Source organism: Zingiber officinale, chromosome 1A (assembly GCF_018446385.1).
Source record: "Zingiber officinale cultivar Zhangliang chromosome 1A, Zo_v1.1, whole genome shotgun sequence".
NCBI lineage: Eukaryota > Viridiplantae > Streptophyta > Magnoliopsida > Zingiberales > Zingiberaceae > Zingiber > Zingiber officinale.
Genome location: NC_055987.1, coordinates 172,343,576 through 172,356,235, shown reverse-complemented (window position 1 = coordinate 172,356,235; position 12,660 = coordinate 172,343,576).

The following is a 12,660-nucleotide window of genomic DNA, read 5'->3' as shown; positions in this document are numbered from 1 at the left end:
GGAGAAATTGATTTAGGTCTCCTGATGGGCTTGGGCTTCTTGTGTTCTGCCCGAACACCCGACTCAAGTCCATCAATAATAACTTATAACACTAAAGGGTTATTATTGAACTACCGCACCAACCCCATATTACAATATGGGCTCCTTCTTATCATGAGTGCGTTAATCTCTCTGTGTTTAAGATATCGTATGTCTGTTAATTAAATCAGTTACTAACAACTCAATTAATTAACATCTGATTTCAAGAATAATACCACTCAACTTTATTATCATGTCGGACTAAGTCCACCTGCAGTGTTTATATGATAATCCTTATGAGCTCCTCAAGGAGACATCATCAACCTAAATAATTAGGACACAGATTCCTTCTATAATCAACAACACACCATATAAACAGTACTATTTCCCAACTCATCGAGCCTATTGATTTAACGAATAAATCTCACCCATTGATAAGTTAAAGAAATAAATACTAAGTATATGTGCTTGTTATTATATAGGGATTAAGAGGACACACATTCATAATAACAGAGGTTCTGTTCTTTTATGTAGTCAATACAAATTGAACAACCTCATACAGTCCTGCTCAATACACACATAGTGTACTAGTATAATTTTATAGTCAAGACAGACTAATATCAAATTATACTGTAACCGTTCCAATGATTTGTCTCAATCCATCTTGGTTGTGAGCTACTATTTATAATTTATAAGAAACCGATAACATGATCTTCTGTGTGGTACCACACACAATGTTATCTACAATATATATTAAATGGATAACTGCATTGACATATATATAAATATAAAATGTAAACATTTGACCAAAGTAATTCTCATTTCAAAATATTTCAAAACAGATGTTTATACAAAAGCTAGGCTTATAGTATACATCCCATCAAGTTGGTTGAGCCACGTGGTCCAAGCGCCCGGAGGGGTTCTAGGCGCCTGGAATGGACCTATATAAAGGCCTTCGACCCGGAGCTTCAAAATAACAACTACTACAAGTTTTCTTCTTGCTCGGTGCCCCAAAAAGGTTCCTGTAATGCTGCTATGCTCCACCGACAACCGGCGACCAAGACTTTTTCATTTTATTATTGTTGTTGGTAACTTTTATTTCCAATTCTTGTACTTAACTCCTGTAATCTTTTGCAAACTATTAGTAGATTGCCCAACGAAAGTACTCGACGAGTGCGAGCCTTGGAGTAAGAGTTGTCGAAGGCTCCGAACTAAGTAAAACTCGGTTTGTTAGCATTGGTTCATTTCTTTTTTCCATTACGTACTTCGATTAATTTGCTATCGATTTTCATGATTGCTATTCACTCCCCCCCTCTTTAGCGTTCTTTTCGATCCTATAGCTTGGTGGTAGGCAGACTTTCTAGAGTAGCCACAGAGAGCCGAAGCAGGCGAAAGCTCAATCGAATGCGCAGTATCTCGTATCGAAGTTATATGTCAAAGTGTGGGCGAGCACCTCTTTTATTGAACATGGAAGACACCTCCAATGGGACAAATCTGATCCTAAAGCTTGCTGAAGCTTATTGCCAAGAAGGTCAAACTTTATCCTGTGGAAGCCATCTTCCATAGCATTGAAAGTGCCTTCTATGAACAGTGCGAAAGCGCCTTCCATCTCTTGGAAGGTTCCTCGGGTGAATAGAAACCGAGGTCTTTTGTGCTTTTCTTACCCTGTAAAACGTGTTAGTCCAATAAACCTGTAAGACAAATGTTAGCACAGTAATAATAAAGAGTAGTAATTAGATCCTGTGTCCCTGAGACTAGGATCTAGTCAAGGTCTCGATTTAAGTTTTCAAAATTGACCTAAATCGAACCGACGTCTACTGTCCCTTCGAACGGGAACATGTCCTCATTTAGTCACTCTCTTCTAGTGACTTACCTATACTTACTAGGTGTAGGGTTACTCTCCGGAATCACACATCCGTACTTTGAGAATCGAACATCCCGACCTACCGGAATCACACATCCGATCTTCATCCATCGAGAATCACACATCTCGACTTATTGGAATCGAATATCTAGTTACTAGTGACTTACCTCTACTTACTAGGTGTAGAGTTATCTAGTGACTTACCTCTACTTACTAGGTGTAGAGTTAGTCTCCGGAATCACACATCCGGACTTTGAGAATCAAACATCCCGACCTACCGGAATCGCACATCTGATCTTCATCCATCGAGAATCACACATCTCGACTTATTGGAATCGAATATCTAGTTTTCACCCATCAAGAATCGCATATCCCGTCTTGCCAAAATTGCACATCCGGTCTTCATCCATCAAGAATCGCACATCTCGACTTGCCGGAATCACACATCTAGGCTTCACTAATCGGGAATCGAACATCCCAAAACCTGTGCACTCGGTAAATGCATTAGATCACGATAGCACCTAACTTAACTCACTTGTCATTTATCAAAACATGAGCTAGGTCGTTAGTACAAATTGCACCAACAATTAGGCCTTCTATCACCAAGTTATGTCCCTCATATGCTTTGAGCCCCGTAGCTTCTCCTTATCCATCCTTCTCTCCTTTGCTTGTGTAGGTTTCCTCCTTGACTTATCATGCTCTGATGCTCCTCATCCTATAGTCCCTTAGATGTGTCATCCTTCTTCGATCTTATAGACCTTGAGCCATTAATCCCTCGAACTTTTGTACTCATCACAACTTAGTAAACATATCAGATTATCACAAAAACCATTTAAAGTCTCTTTTTTTATGATTGACAATCCATTTATGTTAGCCTAGAGTTGCACTAAAAATATAGATAATGAAAATTAAACTCCCTCACTTATTAAATTTAAATCGTGCACCTAAGTCTAACATTTACTTAAGAAAGCACTTTCTTTTCTTAAAATGGCCCTCCACCTAGACCCGACCCCGGTTTGAAACCAACGGTTGACGGTTCAGAATCGTTGGTTCGATGATTCTTGGGGTTCGACTCTTAACCTTAACCGTCCAAAACGGTTACAGTTCACGGTTCATGCACGATTCACCATGGTTCACGGTTCATGTATGGTTCTCCACGGTTTAAGATTATTATATTAAAAATTATAAATTCATTAAAAAAATGTTTACACTTATTTAAGTTTCCTATGTATTCCCTTAGGTTATCAGGGAATCAAAGTCCATATAATTCTCTTATAATTTTACCTTTTTACCTTGTGAAATGACATTGTTACTCACTTCAATTTCCTGTTCCTGTAGTATTTATTCCTTTGATATCAAATTCTTTGAGTTTGTCATCTGAAAGTTACATTCGTTGGATTCTTTTTTCAACTCTGGTCCAATCGTCAAGTAATGCTTGAGCTTCTAATAAGTCAGGAGACAAAGTCGATCATCGTTCATCCAATATGTAACCACTGATATTGAATGTTTGTTCCACATCAATTGTTGATATTGGATAAGCTACAAAAATTTTGGCGATCATGAAGAGGACGAGAAAGCTTTAAGCCTTCTGTGACTACCATTTTAGGACATTAAAATCTACTTTGCTATCTACTTCATTAAAATCAAAAGAAGTCGTAAAATAATTCTCAAGCTCCTGTGTGGAACTTGAGGATCCTCGTGGGTGTTTCGTCCATTCTTTTAATGAAATTTATACTTTTCTAATTTTAAAATTACTACTATTAGTATTTTGTATTTTAGAAATATTAGGTTGTATTTCATATTTTATACTATATTCTTTATAAATATCATATAAATAATTTCTAATATTTTATACAATATTATTTAAATAAGGAGAAGAAAATATTTAAATAGAATTAAAGCATTATAATTCAAACCTAACATTTCTTATAAAACTTATAATTTATATTTATGGTCTAAAGAAAATACAACTAAATAAATTTTAGGAATATGAAAAAAAAATATTTTTTCCATTTCACTTTCATTGCTAATATACAAGAAGATAAAAATTCATTTGTACTATTTTCATTTAAAACTAATACTATATTATAAAAATCTCTTAAAACTAAATGAGAAGTAGGATAATAAAATTCAGAAAGTTATTCGGTTGTTTCATTCAATACTTTTAAAATTTCATAAATACTACTACAAAATATTTCATTATTATGAAAATAAATATATATTAGTATTATTAATATTTTGTGCAAAAAATGAACATAATAATTCTCTATATTGAAATGAATCTTGTTATAATTGATATGTTGAATTCCAACCTGTTGGTATATCACGTGGAAATTGTCTAAGTCTCATTCCATTAATTTTATAAAATTTACCCCATTATTTCATTATAGATGAATGCGATCATAAATAGGAAATAACATTTTTAATTGATTCAATATGATTTGCTAAACTTCTTAATCCATCTTGAACATATAAAATTAAAATATGACAAATGCAATGAATATGAAAAAATAAATCACCAATAACAGGTTGACATATAAATTTAAGTTTTTCAATAGTAGTAGTATTAGAACTAGTATTATCAAATGATATTGAAAATATTTTGAGTTAATCCATATTCTTCTAAAATTAAACATAATAATTGTGAGATGTTATTTGGTTATGGGGAATAACCAAGGTTATGAGTTAATCACATAACTAAGGTGAGTTAATCACATAAACAAGGTTATGAGGAATAAAATATAATATAATATTATTTAGTTTAATGCTAGATGATCCGGATATAGTTGAGTGGCAGAGAGGAAATTAGGAGGAAAAGACAGGGGCACTTAGGTCTTTTTACAAGCTAGGGCTTTAAAGGGAGAGGCGGCTCGTGTTTTGAGAGAGGGAGGGGGTTTTGGGGGAACGCCGCCAGCCGAGGAGGATGGTTCTCCTTTTGGTGCCTGTCGCCGGCGACGACGGAGACGCCGGCACTTTCTTTCCTTGCTCCTCTATCCTCTTCCCTCTAGCTTCGTCATTCTATTGTCGCCGCAAAGAAGAGGAGGGCGTCTTTTGGCCGCCGTCAGCTTTGTAGACGGGAGATCTCCCCCTCCACGCCCATGGTCGCCGCTTTCTCTTCTCGCCGGCAAATACCTCCAGTTGACATCTCTACCGGTCGTCGCCTGCCGGAACTGAGAGGGTACCTTCGTTACTGTCGACACCGGCCATGTATGCTGCCTCAGCATGTGTTGCCTCAGGCAACCGCAGTCGCCTTCCCCAGCTGCCAGCGGCATCTTTCACCATCACTCTCGCCTCCGGCGACTGTGGGTGACGCCGCTGCTTCTCGTAGCTGCCTCTGTCACCCACGGGACAGTCGCCATCCGGCGGACTCAGGTTTGCTTCTTCCGGCCATCGTGCCGAGATTATGTCCGACCATCGAGCCAGAGTATTTCATTCGTCACACCATTATCATGCTTGTGAGTCATCTGCACTATCCGACCTGCGTGCTGTACGCCGGCCTATGAGCCGTTGTGATATTCCCGCCGAGGTGCTGTTACCATATCCTGCCTACGAGCCGTCTCTTGGGACCCTTGCTGCATTAGATCCCATGTCGCCACACGATGACTAGATCAGCACTACGATCGGCTCACCGATCCATCCGAGGGTGCCCCCCTGGGCCAGGGTATGTCATTGCACTCGTTTCATGCTTATTTTATTATCATGTTATTATGCGGTTGCTTATGCATTTGTGGGATCCGCCTCGAGCACCGAGGTACCAGAGACCGGGGCAACCCGGTCACTGGTTGCAGGTATAGTTGCCCGGAGGACTTCAGACGACTTGGTCAATGCAGCGAACAGATCATCAACCGGGTCATGGGGATGCGGTCAACCTTCCAGACACGTCATTCCGGCAGGTTCGTCTTCTCAGCCTCCCGACAGGATCACTAGATTATAACCCAATTTAGCATTTATTGTATTACTCTTTGTTCAATCCTAGACACTTTTGCAACTAAATCAATTATATTTGATTTTTTTAAAAAAAATAAATTAATAATATTAATGATAATAATAAGTTTATAATATATATAATAAATAAATATAATTGAATATAATCTAATATTGTTTGGTTTAACCTTAGGTTATAACCCAATTTAACATTTACTGTATTACTCTTGGTTCAATCCTAAACACTTTTGCAACTAAATGAATTTAATATTTGATTATTTTTAAAATTAAATTAAATTAAATTAATAATATTAATATTAATGATAATAATAAGTTGATAATATATATAATAAATAAATATAATTGATTTCAATAGGATATGGTGTATGGAGAGTTGTAGTAGAGGGCAACTATCACAAAGGACTCCTTGCAACGTCATAGATCTGTAGATGTGGTGGTAATCTCCTCTCGGATCTTGGATTGAAAGAGGTCGTAAAGGGTGTAGAGGTGGTCGACAATGACGGATTTGATACCGAGGCACTTGGGAAGGTCAGCTTGGAGGAAGTGGTAGTCAAATGGGATCATGGAACTAGAACGTCCAAGGTAAGAAGAAGCGTATGACTCGAAGCGGAAGTAAGGGGAATCTAGAGGGGCATCGAGGGAGTCAATCTCAGTGGCAATGTCAGAAAATTGATGGAGCTTGGAGAGGGCACGAGCAGAGACAACGAGGGTGAGGGGGAGATGTTAAGCCTATGGAGGATAATTTTGGAGCAAAAATCTTGATAACCTTGGAATCGTGAAAAACCTTAGGCTTCCAAGGTTTTTTTATTCTGGGTTGTATTCCCAAATTGCTTACATGGTAGGAATCACTCATTACCTAAACCAAATAAGATTTTTGCTAATAATCTACCAAGGTTATTAATAATAACTCCCAACCAAACGCACCCTATAAGCTATCAATCTTTTTTTTTGCTTACATGGTAGGAATCACTCATTACCTAAACCAAATAAGATTTTTGCTGATAATCTGCCAAGGTTATTAATAATAACTCCCAACCAAATGCACCCTATAAGCTAGCAATCTTTTTTTGTATATTCCAGGTGTTGTCGATCCAATGACAAGCCACACCCATATATGAATGTGTGATCACTTCAAATATTAGAATATAAAGAAACATCATTATTTAATTGACTAAATTCTTTAATTAATTTTTTCCCTCTTGTTTTACTAATCTTTTAATTATTTTTGTAAGTGTAGTTCTAACAACATGTTTAGCAGATGGATTAAAAGATTCTTTATAAAAATTTTCAAAAATACATTTAGATCCAAAACTAAATGAAAGATGCTCTACGTAAACAAATCTAGCTAATGATTCTCTTAATTTACTATCAGAATAAAAAAGTAAATTAGAATCACTACTTCTGCTAGTAGAAAATCTAGATAATTGTGCTTGAGCATAGTCAATTTTAAATTTCATCGAGTGTTTCACTTCTATGTATCGTTTCAATGACCCATAGTCATCGTCAGTTTAAAATTTGTAGGAAGTATTACAATACTTACATTTTGTATGCGATTCTCTCGACAAAAGAGTGACTTTATCAAAATATTTAGTAAAGGTAGAAGATTTAAAGGAGGAATTTTCCGAACCTTATAAGTAATTGCATTGGTATTTCCTTATGTTTCAGGTGTCGAAGTCAAATTCAAAAGTTGTTCGATCTCATCATTGGTGGATTGAATGTTTGGATTGGCTATTTCCTTACCCCTCCAAGATCGAGATGATGAACCTCCTCGCCCTTGGCCTCCTTCTTGCCCTAGGCTTCCTTCCATTGTAGTTGGAATTCAGAAGAGGAAGTTGAAAGTGTAAAGAATTGAAGCCGAAAGCATATGGAGATTGCAAAGTTGAGAATGAGAGTAGAGAAGATGTGTGTGAAAATAATGAAATGAACTATCTATTTATAGAGTTTGAAGAGTAATAAACATTAAATCATAATCTTTAATCAAAAAATGATCAAATGATATCAAACATAGGAAAAAATATTTTAAAAAACCTTCATTTTTCATCTCAAAGGCTAGAACTGACGGTTCTAACAGTCCAAACTAAAAAAAAAAATTAAACCATTATTTGAACTAACGGTTAACTGTTGATGGATCATTTTTGGATGGGATGAATTGGAACTAGGTCAACGGGTACCCTACCCGTTGACCTAGTTCTAGGTTTGAGCCGGGTCTAGTTTGGACCCGGCCCGAGGTTGGGGCAACCTCCACCCATTTCAGCCCCAAGCCAAATCATTAATCATTTTTTATAAAAAAAAAATCTAAATCAAAGCGAAGAACTGCACTTCTCTCCTCTCTCAAACTTCGATGATGAACCATGAAAAAGGAAATATCCTTCCCTAAGTCACAAAATTACTACTCACACTTTTATCGTTAGATCATAAGCATTTATAGCAAGACATGGTGTATGATCATGAAATCATTTTACATGATAGTTGCTCCAATAAATCTTAAAATCAATTTCTAATGGATACAAAATGTCTGTTTGATTTCCCCATATAAAAAGTTTCTGTGCTAAGATAAAAATACTCCCCATGATTTAGTTAGAGACAGACGATATTGACTATCTGAAATGAACGTTATCACATTTTACTCTGAATTCATAGCCACCTCAATCTTACAACTAAGGAAAGATGTTTTTTTTTTCATGATTTATCAACTTAGCTTAAGAGACCAGAGAAGAAAGATTCTACTATTTTAGTTTAGCTAAGAGAAATAATTAATAATTTAATTTAAGAAGAGTATTTTAAGGAATCGATACACACCTTTAATAAATACTAAAATTAGGCGTTATAACCTTTTCATGATTTATCAACTTAGCTTAAGAGGCCAGAGAAGAAAGATTCTACTATTTTAGTTTAGCTAAGAGAAAATAATTAATAATTTAATTTAAAAAGAGTATTTTAGATACACACCTTTAGTAAATACTAAAATTAGGCGCTCATTAAAAATATTTTTAAAATTTAAATGCATGATTTGATAAATTGCCCTCATCATCCATTAGCCTTTTCTTCCATTGGTTGGCTGCTCTATTTTCGGTCGAACAGTGCTTACTTATAATAACATTAAATTATAATAATAATCATTATTTGGATACGATAAATGTAACTGCCTATCTAATCAAAATAATCTTTTTGAAAAATTGTGACCTATTTTAAACAACTGTAAAATGCTTCATAATTGAAACATTAAACCAAAGAATTTTTTATTTATCCAAAAATATTCTTTACAAAAAAAAATCAACTTCCACACCCAACAGCAAATTGCTCCCGCAAGAAACAACATTCCAAGTTGGCCTCGTCTGATCTAATTAGAATACAAAACTTTTCCATCCATGAGATATTCAGGGTTTCTGATGGATCTACAACCAAACCACAAAGATACATTTCTTTGAAAATGAGGAAACGAGAAAAAAATATATATATGGATTGTCATCTGTTATCCACAAAACAAATTTTTAAATGTTCACTCGGTTTGCCATGGTGGATGATCTTCCTTTCTAGTTCGAGGTGGTTCTGCTTTCCATTGTGGTTTCTCATCCCAGTACATGTCATAATATATGTGGCCAGGGTCGTGATTCTGCAAACAACACCATAACCCCACGTACCGCTTCACGCGCTTTCTGAACTTTGCTTCCCTTGCCTGAGCAGACTTACAACATTACGACGCAAAAGAAAAATGAAAAACAAAATGTTAGATCACAGAAGAAAATGGTTGTGTTAGCTTACAGGGTTACTAAACCCTTGGAAGGTGTCCACCATGGATGAAAAGCGCAGAACTTTTATATCCTTGTACTGGGAGAATGTTTGTGAATACTGCATGGCAAATTATTTAAATAAGCTTCTAAATCCTCATACAATATTGTTAAAAGCTCTTGTAGTTAATCTGGTCAAAGTAATACAGTGCATGAAAAATAGACAAATCAGATGACTGCTGTTTGACAACAAATGAATAGTTATCAGAAGTTAGCAACACAAAATATGCTCTTTAGAGCTTGGAATGAATAGACATTTCATATTTTCCTTTACCCTTATCAACTTACAAAACGGAAAAGGAAAATTATACCAGCAGCAACATTCTAATGTCCAAGTTACTAAAACTAAATATTGATGCTATACATGTGACAAGAAAAATTTGTCTTATAAAGGAGTACAGTTTGTTTCATGCTTCCTGACTAAATATTGATGCTACTGCAAGTTATGGCAGAAATTTAATTCATGTTGATTAAATTTTGTTGGCATTAATTAAATTAACTAACAATGGCGGGAACCTTAAATCATTTTGAAAGATGATTTAGATTGCTGATTGGAATAAAGTCACAATCTCAACGGCAATGATTTAGATTGACTAGTCTATGTCATTATAAAGTAATAAGGCCATGGTAATGGCATATAATACAGTTCATCAAGTGACAAAAGTAGGAATTGTCATGATCCAATCTAGTGATCAGGACCCTATACCTCTTAGGAGTGCATATTATCTGCCAAATACTTAAAAAAAAAAAATCCACTTTTCCATGGCTAATGCATTAGCAGCCACACATTAGTTTTTTCATGACCCAAAAGATGTAAAACTTCTAAAGAATGTCAATGGTGTGAAGGCAGTCATTGTTCATCACCAAGTGGGTCAAGGAGTTGTACTCTTTTAACATCTACTTTAATTTGAAAAATATGTGCAAAAAATCACAATACGAGTATTTGTTAAATATAATGCATGGTCATATCAGTATGGACAAGCTGAATATATTGGTGGTCAAGAGTGTTGTTCATTGGCTTTCAAATCTTTCTTCTTTCAATTATGATTGTGAATGTGAAGGTTGTCAAAATGGAAAAGCACACAGAAGACCATTTATTCATTCTCTTTTCAAATGAAAGGTTTAAGTGGACACTGATTGAATGGGCGTAACACAAACTTTCTTATTTGACTCTCATTGTATATGCTTTTATTTGTGGATAATTTCACAAGATACACTTAGGTATACTTTGTGAAGAAGAAGAGGCTAGATATTTTTTCAAAATTTAAAGAGGTAATGGCAATTGAAGGTATATCACAAAGGAAGATAAGCAAGTTGCAAATTGATAATAGTTGTGAGTTCACTTAGAAGAGTTCTTATCAATTTTCATGGTATATAAACCCCAACAGTGTCACAAAGAGAAAGATTAAACAAATTACGGAGACTTAAAAGAGATTGATTTTATGTAAAGATGATTCTAAAATTCAAATTGATGCACATTAATTATAAGTCTAGGAGTACAATATAGGGGACTGTGTGGTTATCCGCATTCACCTAAAACATTTTTTTTAAAACTCCTTCAAAAAGCTTCATACTCACTCCTAGGTCCATTTCAAAAAAGGACAGCCCGGTGCACGAAGCTCCCATCATGCGAGGTTCCGGGGAAGGATCCATTGTAGGCAGCCTTACCCTGCTTTTTACAAGAGGCTGTTTCAAATGCATATGTTGTTGACTTGCTAATTTTAACATCAGTTCAATTTTCAATATTAAGGATTTACTACCATATGGAACATTCGAGTCTTCTTCTTTGTCTAGTAATTTGCCTATAGGTCATGTACCTACAACATCAATTTCGACACTCCCATTTGTAACACAACCTTCTCATCAGATTGGGAGAAATATAGACTATCAAACAATGGTCTCTCAGATGGAAGCACTCATCGATACTTAATTAGTTCGTTGGAAAGGACATTCAAAGATTGATGAAATATGGATCACTAAAGATAAACTTCAAAGTCTCTCCCCCAAGCTTCAAGAAGAAATGGAGCAACATCTACTTGATTCAACTGGAGAGGCGCCACCACCTTGCTCCAATATGTTGTGCTAACAAACTTGATTTGTCGGTTCATCTTCCCACTCTAAGGAGTCGAGTTTTCTTCAGTTGGGATGAATAATACAGGCAATAATTTAATTCAACTAAAAGTTCCCTAAGTCATTAATTTTAATAATTTATTAAAACTTTTAAAAACTTTTTTTATTTTTTTAAAAGAGTCCCTCAACTTTTATTAGACTAATTAGTATTTTATTTTATAAAGAATAGATTGTATTATCAAATTATAAAAAGGGTTAGTCTCATGTAATGAATAAGTTTGAGTTAATACAATTTCCTTTTCTTAAGGTTAGAATCGATAGCTTTCCTTTGTGTCATTATTCCAAGATGCGAGCCATTAATTAATTTAAATAATTAAATCAACTAATTTTCTCTTAATTTTGTAGTTGATGTCCTTTTAATTTTAAAGCTGCCACCCATCAATTTAATCAATTGATTAATTACTTGTCCCCACGGGGGTGCTTAGTTGGCTAACGGGTGACATATTTGCTATAATGAGGCATGAATCAATTCCCGATGGGAGCATGTCTTTGGAAAAAAACTCCTCTCACCCTCTAGCCACTTGGTAATCGACTATTAGATTTCATAATTTACCTTCCTTCACATAATCTGGGGATGGGGACGCCTGGAGTGAGCGTATTCATCTTTTTGCTATAATTGAATAATTATTAATGAATTAAACAATTAATTAATAATTAATTTTTGTATTGCCATATTAATTGATTAATCAATATTTTAATTTATCAGCATCACCAAACACATTGATTAATTAACTTTAATTAGCAGCTAGGCACACATCAATTAATCATTTAATTAATCAATCCATTGATTAATTAATTAATTAATTCTCAATGATTAATTGATTAATTTTTCTCAATTCATTTTGCAATAAAATTAATTTCAATCAATTTCATACCCCTTAATAGTTTCATGCGAATTGACATTCATACATACTT